General features: G+C 39.2%; 1 protein-coding gene across 3 annotated transcripts in view; it reads right to left on the reverse strand.

The window, feature by feature from the left end:
• Nucleotides 1-2,854: 2,854 nt before the first annotated feature.
• The window catches only part of PRR16 (proline rich 16), a 147,220-nt gene continuing 135,703 nt past the window's right edge, over nt 2,855-14,371 (reverse strand). For all 3 annotated transcript variants that reach the window (XM_042882796.1, XM_042882793.1, XM_042882792.1), the window contains one exon: nt 2,855-4,673. The gene's annotated coding sequence lies outside the window, so the exon portion shown is untranslated. The remainder of the gene's footprint in view (nt 4,674-14,371) is intronic.

A 14,371-nucleotide genomic window follows, 5' to 3' on the forward strand; every position in this document is an offset into this window, starting at 1 on the left:
AACTGAGGAAGAGCGTTTCTTGACCTCTGTATTTCTCAAAATTGTTTTTGTTAACAGATCTTTTATGCATCTTGCAATTACTTTGATGTGCCTTGCTGTGGATATTATTTTCATATTTACAGTCCTTTCCATTTTCTTCCTAAGTCCCCAGCTCTCTGATGAACATTTTTTGCTTCAGCAGCAAATAGCTGATAGCATGCTGCCTAGACACAGAAGCTCCTTCCTGCCCTTTCTCAATCCTTTCTCACTAAGCAGGATTTATTTCTCAATTCAGTATTTTAAACTGCCCCATCTGTCCCATCTGCCATGACATAACTGCCTGTGAATCCTTCCAGATTCTTCCTAAGCAGGAATGCCCATTTCGATACAAACTCTGCTTTCCAAAGTTACCCACAAGTACTGGGAGATTTACTGGCTTCTGCAGTCCCATGAAGATACTGAACCTAGATAGAGATTCAGCTAAAATACATTGCACCACATCCACCTCCTTTCTGCTACTTCTTTCACCGGATCCTCAACTATTCAGTCCATAACAAAATCAATAATGCAGTCTCTGCAGCTCTCTAAGATTTTTTTTTTTTCTTTAGAGTACTCTGTTTGTTATTCTCTGCAGACATTTTTCTATATATGAGTCAATCTTGTCCTTCCAACTTTTCCCTGCAGTTTCTCCCCAATACACATATCATCTCCAACTGCATGCTCCACTTCATCCATTGCTGTTTTTCCACTCTTAGACTCATTTGTGGTCTTGGTTTAAAAGTCAATCCTCCTCTACAGCCTCCTGCATTCCCGAGGTCCCTTTAGTTTCTTTCATAAGGGTGAACCTCATCCTTACACCATTTTTGCCTTTGCAGAAGAAAATATTCCCTCTCAGCCTCTCTGTACATAAGGGACAGTCACTGAAGAGATCCTGGGCTGCTGCACCCATGTTGTCCAACACCTGCTGTTAAGTAAATCACTGTTAAACTTACAAAAGAACAATGGTAAATCAGTCAACATAAACTGTCATTTCCTCTCTCATCCACTCCATAATTTCAGTCACTTTAAGGAAGAGACTGGAACTCAGTGAACCCTTCTCCCCTCACTCCTCCTCAATGCTGGTTGGATACTGGCTGATATGTGGCAGATATGCTCCTGTACGGTCATCCCAGGCTGCCTCTTGGTCTGCCAGGTGCCTTCTGCCTTCAGCAGGGGCATCCTACTGCCATCTTTCCCTCCCAGGTACCAGGGCTGCCACAGTTGTCCTGAGGCACAGCATCATAGGAGAGCTTCAGTGAGGATGAGACACATGTTCTCTGTAGTAAAAAATCCGTTCCCTAGTGGTATGCATGCCATGTGACATCTGGGGAGACTGCTTCGATGGGAAGGATACTTCTGTAACATCCCAGCCAGCACTGATTTATACAGTCCTTGGTTTCTGCTTTACAAAATGGTTATTTTTACATACATCTCTGTCCTTCTCATTAAGCAATAGGAATTGATGATGGTTCTTGTGTTTAAAATAATTGAGCTGCTGAAAGAATTACATACCTTACTGTCGTTATGAAAGAAGCCCTCAGTGGTAGCCGTTTGCAAAAGCCTTCTGAAATACTAGTAGCATTTTATTTTCCTCTTTTGAACTATTGTCTCAGGAGAGCTTCTGCATAGCATGCAGGCATTGGCTCCAAATATGTCACAATACTGAAGGCTTTGTAATTTAATTTGCAAAGAAATCTGGATCTCCCCAGCACCACTGGTAGCAAAATAAAGACATAATATGTACATGTGCATGTGCAAATGTGCTAAAATTGACTTTCCAGTAGGAAGGAGCTGAAAACTACAGCATGAGATTGATGAAAAGCACCATCTGCAGCATCTAACTGTATTTGTTTCTCAAACTGGGCCTACATTCTCTTCAGTATATACTATTTTTGCAATACATAGTGTAAAACCTCTCCTGGGACAAGGCCACTGTTTTTCATATTCGATGCATTTTTCTGAAGAAAGTTTCAGGTGAATTTTGTACAGTGAGATTTTCGGACAGGTGCTGGTCTAGAATTCAGCAGAGCAGAAAAATGTTAGCATTACAGTTTTATTGGATTATTTTCAAATATAGATGGGTGCATTCTGTTCAAAAAAAGAAAAAAAAAAGCCAAAACCAAAAAGCAGCTTTTCCAAATGTTGTTAGACAATAATGGAAGTGCTCAGTTCTGTTCATTAAGCAACTCAGCGTTAGTCTGAAAAACAAGACACCACCACCATTCTTTAACAAATACAAAGGTTGCATTTATCAGCTGTACTGGTGGAAATTGACCGCTAGATTTCTTTAAGCGAAGGTTTCTTCAAAAACATGAGATGGTCCCAAGTTTTGCGAAATGAGACAGGCTACAATTTCCTCCACGAATTCATTTGATGATTTCAAGACAACCCATAAAAGCAATCTATGGCTTCATAGTCACAAGAAGAGTCCTTCTCAAATGTAAGTAATAAAATGAGCATCTCTTGCAGTAACAGGACTTGGGGCACTTATTCAGGACAGCTGGCATTCATCAGAAGGTAGGGCTGTGCATGCATGCACACAAACACACACACCCATACACTACTTGTCAGAGCAGAGCAATACATTTAAAAATATCTGCCCATAACAAGGTTAACCCACGAGTGGTGAAATGGCTTGGGTATTCCATTGTTGTTTTGAAATGACAGATTTCTCTCTGTGAGCACTTAACAGGTTCCAAAGAGCAATGGAAATAAAGAAAAAAATAATTCAGCTTTTTTAATCAGTTACTGGGTTTCAGGCGGATGTTTTAAGTGAACTATAGGAACAACGTGCTTTACTGTGCTCTGAAAATCACACACAAGCTAACAGACTAAGGAAAAATGAAAATATGTACTTTTATTCAAAACAGCTATAGCACTGAAATGTTCAATAACTTCATAGCAAAAGACTACAGCACACGGAAACAATGACTGATAACTGTAAACTGCAGGCTGTTCTAAAGAACAACCTCGCATACCGCAACTACTTCAACTGATTAAGTGGTGTGGCCTTGCCAGCGTGCTAAAACAAACGAAGAGACAAACCAAATAAAACCTGACAAAATCAAAAAACATGACAACTAAAAGCAGTTTCTGGACAAGGTGAGACGCTTGATAAAAGCTCTCTCTGTAAGCTGAGAGGCCACGCTCACTAGACTACATTTCTCTCATTTTTAAACACCCGAATCTTCACTCGATGAAGCTTACTGATAATAAAAAATCTATCCCATTATATATCTATATTTCTTCACGTGGATATTAAAATAAACTATGTTCTGAAATTAAGAGTTAAAATTCCTCCTTTTGTTTTCCATACATATTTGCCTGTATAAATATACTTCATCATTTTACAAATCACAATATTTATATTAAAGCTTTCGGTCAGCAAACCATCACAGCTTCACACGAACAAACAATTTCTGTGTTTTGGTTCTATCTTTAAATCATTTTTGGAGATAATGAAAACCAGCCCAAATGAGTGACTGCTAACAATATAAACAACACATTTATTTAGAAAAATAAACTGAAAATGCTGCTTGTCTGTTAGATTTCTCCATGAAGTATAGACAAATGGCTAGAAAACTTGTATGCCAAATACGTATTACAAATGACTTTGTCTCTTTAACAGTAACTGGAACAACAATGCCAGCGTTCAACAGGAACAGATAGGATGTATAATTGAATAGATTAAACTCCTTGCAACAGTATGATAAAAAAAATGGACGCTATTAAAAAAGATTATATCCCCGTTGTAGACACACCTTAACATGTTGATGATTTGTCATATATATACATATATATATATATGTATGTATATGTGTGTATTTATTTAAACCTAAGAAAGGACCACAGTCCTTTCAGTGAAGAGATCCCCTTAGTGAAAGAGCGCACAAATGTTTTTCTTCAGTTCTAACTTTTATATTCCACCTTTTGGAGCCCCAGCAGAATACAGCTCGTTGTGGTCAAAAAGCTCCTGGGGCTGTCTGTGCAAATGGTGGCACACACCATTACCCTGAATGGAAGTGACAGTGCAAAAACTTGAAGTGCATTGAGATGCAATCTTTAACACCTGAACTTTTTCAAAGTTGGGTGGAGAACAGGAGTCAGCATCCTTTGAAGCAGTTTAGTGTCACCGATGCCCTGTTCCTGTATGGCTTTCAATATGTACAAGGAATGACAGAGGTCTTCTTTCGCTGTAGACAAGAAATTCCCCTGTTACTGTAAATGCATTTATATCCCATTATCGCCTGCGCGCTTCATTTCTCCTTTTGGCTACATATAGAAATATTTTTGGATGCTGCCCATGAAAAGCTCATCAATTGTTACTCTGGTTGCTCAGCACAGAACTCAAATGCCAGAGAGCTGGGGTGAGATTGTTGGTCCTCTATTCTTTGCTCCCACCAAGTGGAATTTAAGGCTGTGGCTTTTGCCAGGACGCTGCTTGCAGCAGTCTCATCTGAAACAGAGGACTCAACGCAAATTTCACCCATGAGTCACTGTGCTCTGACTTGAAGGGCTTTCCCATGCTCCATGGAGGGTTGGGTTCCTGGTTACTTTTCAGATCTGGCCTGCAAGAAGTCACAATGATGAATCTAATATGCAAGAAATTAGATGACGTGCCTCCAGATACAGATATTCCTTGAAGCCTGAAGGAGCTGCAAAAAAGAAGACAAGGACAAAGTTATAAAAGCATGACTTAAAAATGATAAAGTGATAAACAAAATAGTTTTGAATGATTGTTCTGCTTTCCAAGAATTCAAAGCACTGTAATATTCTGAAACTTTACCTCTTACAGTTTATTACTGATACAGACCTTATTTCTCTTCACAGTCAACAGGTTTAACTTCATAACTTTCTTTAGAATTACATTAATTCATAGAACCTGAGAAAAAGATCATTATGGTCTTATGTCCCAGACTACACAGTGTTAAACTGATGAATTTTTGATTATTACCTTTGTTAATCTAGCTAACCCAACAATTCAATTTATCAGCATACATAAGAGTTTAAAACCAAACCAAAACTACTGAGATTTTAATATACGAGGAGCAACATATCATGCATTTGAGGAACTTTTAAGACTTCAAATCTAATTTAGGCTATGAATCTGGATTCAATTTTCCATTCTCAAGTTAGATAGAAAGTGAAATTCAGCAGGAGATTATAACCTGACAGACAAGTTTCCTAATCACTAGAATACTATTCAGCGTTTTGATTCAGGTCGCTCACAATCTCTTTCTGGGAAATGGCTTTAATTTATATAATGCACTAAAATGATCCTTGAGGCACTGAAAGAAAATAATAGTGCAATCTAATGCTCAGGCTCAGTGTATTTACTTACAAGACATGAAAAAGCAGCACAAAAAAGTGGGGCTATGGGATACTTACCAGCTGATAGGTAAGGCAGGAATTTGGATTATTTTATGAACTCACGTCTGAGGGAAAGAATGAGAAATTCCTCTTCCACCTGTCGTGATTTACAGCTAGGGCTACCCCACTGTGAGGGGAATGAAAATTATTTCCTTACCATTACAAATGGATTTTATAAACCTAGCCTTTAATTACATCTCCTTTCGTATTGACTGGACTGCTTCATTTTGATAAGGTGGGAAAAGGTGAGGCAAGACAAGGTGAAGCAAGGCAAGAAAGAAAGGAAAGGAAATAGAATCTGAAGTTGGCATAAATTGAGGCTTTTTTCCCCAACAATCAAAGCAGTGAGTCAGAAATACTGCCTGGATTTCTGCACCAGCCCAACAATCTAATGGCCACGGTATAATAAATCTATGAGAAAACTGACTTGGGGTGGCAGAATTTTTTCCTAATCAACCATGCTTTGGCTCATATCATTAATCAAAAAGGTGAATATCTTATGTATTTGCTAGCAGTGTAGTTTTAAACAAAGGATTCTTCATATCAATGGAAACATATCTATCTTCAGCTATCACAATTTCTTTCTTTAATTATATCTTGGTCTAATGATTTGTGTATGGTAAAACATTGTAAAAATCACAAAGATAATGGTATTGCCCTAGAATTCAGGGTAACATGAGACAGGATGGATATTGTACAAAAAAGCATGCATGAAAAAGCAATACTAATAATCAAAAGAAATAAATACTGCAAATATTTCTTGTTCTCTGTCAGGAGACAGTTCTTCCTCAAACTTACTCTGAACACAACACAATGCTGAATAGTTGTAGGTGTGTAAAGCAATATATATTTTTTTGCTTCTCTAGGTTGCAGTTCATTACTTACTTAGTAACATGCCCACAAAGACTGAATATTATAGCAGACATACCTTGATTCCTGTAGCAACTAATTCAGTCGCCAACTCACACGACTGATTCCCAGTTGTACGACTGTATGACATCCACCTAAATCTCATCGACACTCTACCAAAGAAGAAAAGTTTGCCTTTTGTTTTTTAATGATACCTTTGCTAAACTGAACAAGTGGCAGTGCTTCGAAAAATGTGATGTGTGTCTTTATGCAAGATAAATAAAATACCCAAATTAGAAAATTAAGAATTTGGAAGCTGGGCAATGCCCACATTAAAAATAGAAAAAGCAGTTCCTCTTCCCACCTCAAATGGATGAATGAAAAATTAATTAATTGTTGCCCATCGTCGTGCAGATGAAGAAGTGAGGCGCAGAGAAAATAGGTCAGTTATTGAAGAAATATGTTCTGTTTTTTATTGCTATAGTTTTTAGTAGTTTGACAGGAGCTCTACCTTCCAACACCCACATTTAATTTGTGCTTACAAAATGCCTTCAGCCTCGTCAGTATCTTCATGATGCAAACTTTACTAAACAGCAAAGGCTGAGACAGCCTACAGGAGACTGCTTTCTCATTTGAACCCATTCTCTTCCCTTTCTTTGGCTTGGCAGTCTTGGTCTTGCATCCGCAGCTCCAATATTCAGTTCCAAAAACAGGAACTGAAAGAAATCACTGTAATTGTTTTCCTCACTTAGAACCAGATACTCCTTCCTCTCAAGTATACTTCACTTCTATGCCAAGCATTACTCGAATAGTCTTTCATTTTCCACTGTTTGTCAGTATCCACTGTTTTTCAGTTTTCTTGAAAACTGAAAAATCACAGATGAAAATTCACTCAAGAATTTATTCAATTTAAATTCATGTTCAAATGAAATCCAAATAACTTATTCAATTTTAACTGAAGAAACAAGTTCAAAGTAGAAAGATAATCAAGCTCAATTTATAGTATTAACAATTAATAAATGTGCTTCGATTGTGTAGTGGCAGGACAGAAATACGCCAAACAAGTGATAGAGAAGACATTTATCAAATTTTAATTGACAAGTGCATTGGTGACTGCAAGTGATGGCAGAAATGTGAATTTCTGTGCTACGTCTAGCCTCTTTTATTAAGAAGGAGAGAAAAGATTAGGAATCAGCTTCACGTTCAATCGAGAGAGACAGAGAGACTTAACACTAAGTTATATAAACCTTGAATCATTCTCATCTAGACTAATTAAAATCTCCCATATCTGAGCTGATTTTGCACTAACAGCATGAATTGAACACATGCTGTTACCCTGCGTAAGCGTGCTGGCGCTCAGAGCACCAGCCCATCTATTAGCTTCACTCAGGTTTTGACAAGCATGAGAAGAAGCAATCACAGAGCAACAAACCCTCCTCAGCTGCATGTATTTTCTAGGTACTGGCAAATACTAGCAGCATCTGGCTCAGCTTCTCAGTTACACCTGAACAATATGGAAATATTTACGTTCAGATGTGGAATATCTGATCTATTTACGTTCAGCTTTTGTTTCAGGTCGGATGGATTACTGTGCCAATTCCTTCAGAAGAGAAAGAATTATTGGTAGGGAACAGAATGCTTTTGTAGGCCCTTTCTTGGCTGCCCTCAATGTCCAAAACAAATTCCGTGAGCTTCAGAGTATTGTTGTAGGTATCAATTGAAGCAGTGGATTTCAGAAGGCACACGTTTTCAGTCACGAGCCAGATAAAGTGTCTGTGTTTTGTGATTACAGGAACTCTGCCAATGCAAGAGCAATGTTTTTACCAGGTGTTTTACTCCTCCATCAACAACATTTTAACCATATAATCCAATTTTAGATGGTTGCTTTTTAATTGTTTGTTTTTGCCTGTTTTGTTGCACTCTGGAGACATCAATGACAGTAAAATCTTTAAAACATGAAAAATGCAGAATTTCAACAAATGCACAACAACACTTGTTTGTAATCCTTCTGATTTCTTGTCTTCCCAATAAGCTTCAGAATACTGATTTCTGTGTGGCAGAGTAATCCTCCTGCCATTTCAGCCCCTAAATAATTTATTTGCCAAACCGAAAACAAGAATTCCTAATTGCTGATTGGATTTCTTTTTCTCTCAAAGATTTTAAAAATATTGTGAATGGCACGCATGCAAAGTTAAAACCTCTGCAATTATTCATTTTCATTTTTTTTCCCTTGCATAACATTTTTGTCTATGTTCTGACACCATCTACATTCTACAGTAGTATCATTCTTACCACCTTGCTAATCTTTTCTTATGTGATGAAGTTATCAAGTCCTGTTGCTCCACCTCCAGACCCTTCTATGAAAGTGGCTCTATGAATAGTTCTGCAAATCCAGTCCTAAACAGAGATCTGCAGACTGTGTCACACAGTATATGATGAAAGCATCTCTTAAATGAACTCTCTGTACTGAATACATACTACTTAAGCGCAGTGTTAGTGAAAGTTGACTGTCTTTGTGTGTTTGCACAACAAAATGACCATCAGAACATTGGCTTTGAGAGCTGCTGCTACTCAGATACATATATATAAAATATATGAGGGCTGCTCCAAAAGTAACGCCTCCTGTTGATGATGTAGGCCCATGCTATCAGAAGTGACTGTTGGTGATATGGCAGGTGAGGCTGAATCTCAATACAAATATTCTGTTCCATTTTGTTGGCTTGGCAGCAGATGGCAGCAGAGCTGCAGTTTCCATCGAAATCAATGGCAGGCATTACTTTTGGAGCAACCTGTATGTGTGTGTGTGTGTCAGTATCTGTGTGCACATGTGCACAGCAATGAAACATTCATGGAAAAGCAGCATGCAAGGAATGCAAGGAGCATTGTCTTTGCCAACTGCTGAACAAAACATGGCGGTGTTTTCTCAATGATGTCCCAGACATTTCAGATTGGAGACAAGGAATCCGTGGGACTGACAGTGGGAAATTAAGCCTCTTTTTTCATCCTCAACACAGCTCAACTCTGGGCCACCAAAATTACCAAGAGGATTCTTGACAACACAGAAGCCAGTATCCTACTTTAGGGAGCCCATGAGTTGTGCCAAACCCCAAAGCACTAACTGCAAAGTGCTGTAGTGGAAAGAGTGGGGGAATCTTGTTCATGTATCCTGGGAAACTCCAGCAGCTTTGTGCCATGGTGAGAGGCCCTTTCTCTAGTAAGACAAGGACACATCAATTTTGCTGGAGAAGTGAGATCGTGCTTTCTTGGCAAGTGAAAGAAATGCAGAAATAAATCTCAAAATTCCTCAGAAATATTTTTGGCTGAGACTTTTTCAACCCACATCTTTAACCTTTTGAAACACTTTCATTATTCTTTTTTTTTTCTTTTTTTTTTTTTTTTATTTTTTGGCATGACTTTTTTTTCATTTACACTCAACATTTTGGTCACTTATCTACTTATCTGTTGGTAAATGTGTCAATGTTCCAAAAACATGTCTACAGACAGAATTAGTTATGCCAAGGCTGAAGACACAGCTAGAAAGCCTATTTATTCTTCCACTAGTTTTGGGCTTGCCATGATCTATCCTTCCCGACACAGGTGCTCACAAAAGAGTTCTGGCAGTGTCCATTTCTTCATTTTCTCTCCATCTCCTGGTACCCAGAACAGCTGTTTTCTCAAATCAGGACATTTGGACTCCATTTTGTCTTCCATCTGACTCCTATACACTGAAAATCAAGAATTAATCAAGAGGAAATCAGCTTCTCCAGGCTGGTGCACGACGTAAGATCTGAGCTGTCCTTTTCCAGACCTTCACAGGTGTCACTTACAGTCAGGATTCTGATGCAGAGCTGCTTAAACAGCCAAAGCAAGGTGCACTTAAATGCCTGCTTATCAGTGCCTCTGACAGAATGCATTCCTATATGTAAATATGCACCAAAGTATTTATGGTTTTTTAATTTTTTGTATATTCATGTCTATTTCACGTATTTATAATATACAATTATATATAATTATGTGATTTATATCATTAGACAGTTAATGTATTTACGATATGTGCATACATGTATTAATTCTCTCCTTCTTCTGCTGACCAGGGATAATAACTACATGCTGGAAAGTGTTCACAAGCCTGCCAACAGACTGCTGTTCACAAGTCCCATCCAACCCCACAGTTCAGGTGGACAATGCAGCTGTGGCAGCAGCAGCAGAGGAGCTGCTAAGGTGGAAACTCGACCCGTAGTCACATTTCAGCTTAGATCCATCTCTAGAACAGAGACACTGACGGTGCTACCAACACAAAATTGAATGCATGGACAGTCATGTCACGGCCTGTGATGGCAGCTGAACACCAGGTGTGAAATGTTTATCTATGACATGTCTCAATTAAGGAAAACTTATTATTATTTGCATATTATTTCCAGGGTTTGAATTACAGGTCTTGGTTTCACCTGCTCAGAAGGCAAACACTCCAAAACACTGAACCTACAAGCACAAACTGTGCAATGACTCTGATACCTCCCATGGGATCTCTTGACATTGGAACAAACAAAGAAGTAGGCTCTGCAGGCAAACACAAACTTGCTTTTAGCACCATCCATCCCTGTGCCGAGTGTCAGAGGGGATCCTGCGCTGTGTCCAGGTGCAGAAAGGCAGCCTCCATCCATTCATTTTTTCTGCAGTGCTTTGGGCTCAAAAACAGTCTTTTAAGCAAAACAGCTGGGTAACTTGTATCTGTAATGTAATCATTTTGCCCTTCTTTGTGCTCTCCTTTTCGTGCTGAGTCAAAGTGAATTTCGCTAATTAGCCCGAATGTGAGTCTGTGTCAAACGGAGGTGGGACAGAGATCAGGAGAAGAAAGAGATGCAGAGGATGGCTGAATTCCCAGCAGGATTAGCTTTCTGTTTCTAATGACCAGTGAGAAATCAGCTAGTGACACATCTGAGGAGCTGCCAATCTAGGGTTATCCAGCTAGCTTACCACAGGTGATACCAGCAAGCAAGTAATGACATACAGATACTCAGCATGAAGCACCTTTTGCAAAGAGTTGCCACAGAATTTCAGGTCAGTATGTACTGTTGGGAGGTTTCCATCAGTACTGTACCTATTTCACCAAGGATGAAGGTAAGCATGCTGCCATCATTGCCCTCCATTTATTGAAGGTGCCTTCATACATTCTGGTTGTTGGCAGACACTCAAAGATGTGGAAGGCTTGATAGGTAATAGAGCAACTCCCTCCTTTTCTGTGACAGTGCTTTGTTTGTTCCGTAAAAATTCGTATTAATGTCTTACACTTTTAAGTCAGTCAAGAGAAAGTCAAGAGGCTTTTGTTTTCATTTTCGGAATGTAGAGGTTGTTGGGGTTTTTTGTTTGCTTGTTGGTTTGTTTTTCTCGTAACAAAATGTCTTGAAGAAACACAAATGGTTTGAAAACCATTCTTCCCAGAACACATCTTCAGATGGCAGGAATAACATTTCTGATTTAACCTGCAGCTCGAAAGGGTGGATAATGGAACTGGCAGCTCTACACTTTCTTATTTAAAAAATATATATATATATAGCTGAAAGGAATCGTGTAGTACATAATGTAGCTATCAGTATTTGTAGTTATTTAGTTTCTTTTTTTTTTTTTTTTTCTTTTTTTGTCATTTATTGATCTTTCTTCTATTTCAGATTGATCAAGCAATCCACCAGGTCTGCAGAATTATCCCTACTCTGCAAGCCAAAAATACTTGAGACACATCAGAAGATACCTGCAAATACCTTGGCACAGCCTTTCTCCAGATCAGCCCATTGAGGGCTGAAACAACCCCTGATTCCAGCTGACAACGTGCTGCTTTCTGACAGACATTTCACAGGAAGTCTTCTTTCCTTTGTCATTTGGCACAAGCATTTTCCTGCAGAAAACTAAAAATAAATTCCACTGCCAGAAAGGTGTGGAGATCACCAACACTGTGTTGCCTCTTTCTCCCAAAACATGCTGACATGACCAACAGGTCACAGCAATTCTATGGTATATTGCTTGTTCAATATACTCACATTTACACTCTGTATTATGAAATGAAAGAAGTTTGTGTCAGGTTTTCAAGAGTGGAGAATTCTGTTCTTAGCTGCTATAAAATGAGAAGCTCACAGCTGAATCTTGGTCAGAAATCCATCAAGGGAAGAAAGGCCCTGAGGCTCTGCAGCAATGAGGAGTTTGTTCTGCAAGTTTATGCACAGCTCCAGCCGTGTGCAACTGCTGTTTAAAAGGCAGGTGTATCAGAGATAAGCACAATTAATCTGTCCACAGGTGTTCAAAATGGTGCCTTTAATTTCAGGAATCCTACACAGGAGATTTTAGAATGGTGTTATGCTGGTGTGACACAGCAAGACATTTGAAACAAAACAGAAAATTTCAGGGCTTTTTTGGAAGAAAAACAAACAAAAAAAAATGACTTTATTGTTTTTACAGGTTTACTATGGATACAGAATAGAATCATAGAATCACAGAATCAGTCAGGTTGGAAAAGACCTTTAAGATCATCAAGTCCAACCACAGCCTAACCATACTGCCCTAACTCTAACAACCCTCCACTAAATCCTGTCCCTGTGCACCACATCCAAATGGATTTTAAACACATCCAGGGATGGTGACTCAACCACCTCCCTGGGAAGCCCATTCCACTGCTTAACAACCCTTCCTATAGAGAAGTGTCTCCTGATATCCAACCTAAACCTCCCCTGGCACAACTCAAGGCCATTTTCCCTCATCCTGTCACCTGTCACTGCTCATAAGTCGAGATTTAAACGAACCAATATTTTTGACAAATGTAAAGATAACTTTTTTTTTCTAATTCGTATCTAATGATGTGCAGTGTCATACACAACCAGGTGGGACAGGCAAACATAAGATTAGCAACAAGGCTTATCTCTGCTTAGCCTCTGAGGAACTTTATTTCTCTCAGTCATCACCTAAGAAATCCCTGATAAGCTTCAGCAGGAGAAGGGGATTATTTCACAGGCAACAGACTACCCGAGTTTCTGATCTCTGATCATAAGAAAAATTCAGAATCATAAAGCATCTCAGTATTAAAGCCCAGGGAGGTGGTGGAGTCACCGAGCCTGGGGGTGTTCAAGGAAAGGCTGGATGTTGTGTTGAGGAACATGGTTTAGTGGGAGCTACTGGGAGTAGGTGAATGGTTGGACTGGATGATCTTGAAGGTCTTTCCCAACCTTGGTGATTCTATGATTCTATGATTCTATGATCAAATACGCTCAAAATCTCGGCTCACAATATGAAACCATGTGATCATGTGATTTAAAAAAAAGTGTTGTTTTTTTTTTTTTTGTTTGTTTGTTTGTTTTCCATTTGTATTTGCAAATCTCACAAGTCTTGTCCATGCAGATTGGTTTGCACAGTGAGCCTGTGTGGCTAGTCCTGAATCTGTGCTCATCTGGAGTGATTTGGTTAACAATATAAATACTCCAGCCAATCACAGAAGCTCAAAATTCAGGCACATACCAGTGAGCTCTGCTGATAATCCTGCTGAGGCAAAGGTTACCAGCAAAATGTGCAGTGCAGTGCTTTGCATATGAAGCACAGGCTTCAAATACCCTGCTTGCACGGCCAGTGAAACACCACCAACGAGGCCAGTTCTTCTGGTTCTGCTTCTGTGAGAAGTTCACCAAAGGGGTTTGTCATTTTGATGGGCTGCCTTGAAGTTTAAGACAAGAATAAAGCTGGATCCACATATCTCAGTCATATAGACAAACAGCCTGCTACAAAAGCGTGATTTCCACCAAGGGTGGGAATGAGCTCTACACAATGGAGCTGTGTTTGAAACATTAAACCTACTGTGTGCCCACTGGGTTGGCTGAGTTCCTCTCCAACCCTGTTTTCCAAGCCACAGTCCAAACCAAGGCAGCGTGCAGCACTGGAAAATGAGTTACAAATTTGAAGCACTTGAGGCCATTTGAAGCATCTCTTCAAGCACTTCCTCATCTGCCCAGAACAGAAGGCCAAAATCAGTGCTAATTCTTTTTCAGGCAGCATGGGATTTCTATCTGCCTTGGTATGCAGCAAAGACACTTGACTTTGGGTTTTAATGCATCCAGAAATGGCATCCTCCTACTGAACCAGTCAAAGTTATTAGAAG

The sequence above is a fragment of the Lagopus leucura genome, unplaced genomic scaffold (assembly GCF_019238085.1).
Source record: "Lagopus leucura isolate 7727_CA_CO unplaced genomic scaffold, USGS_WTPT01 Super-Scaffold_100036, whole genome shotgun sequence".
NCBI lineage: Eukaryota > Metazoa > Chordata > Aves > Galliformes > Phasianidae > Lagopus > Lagopus leucura.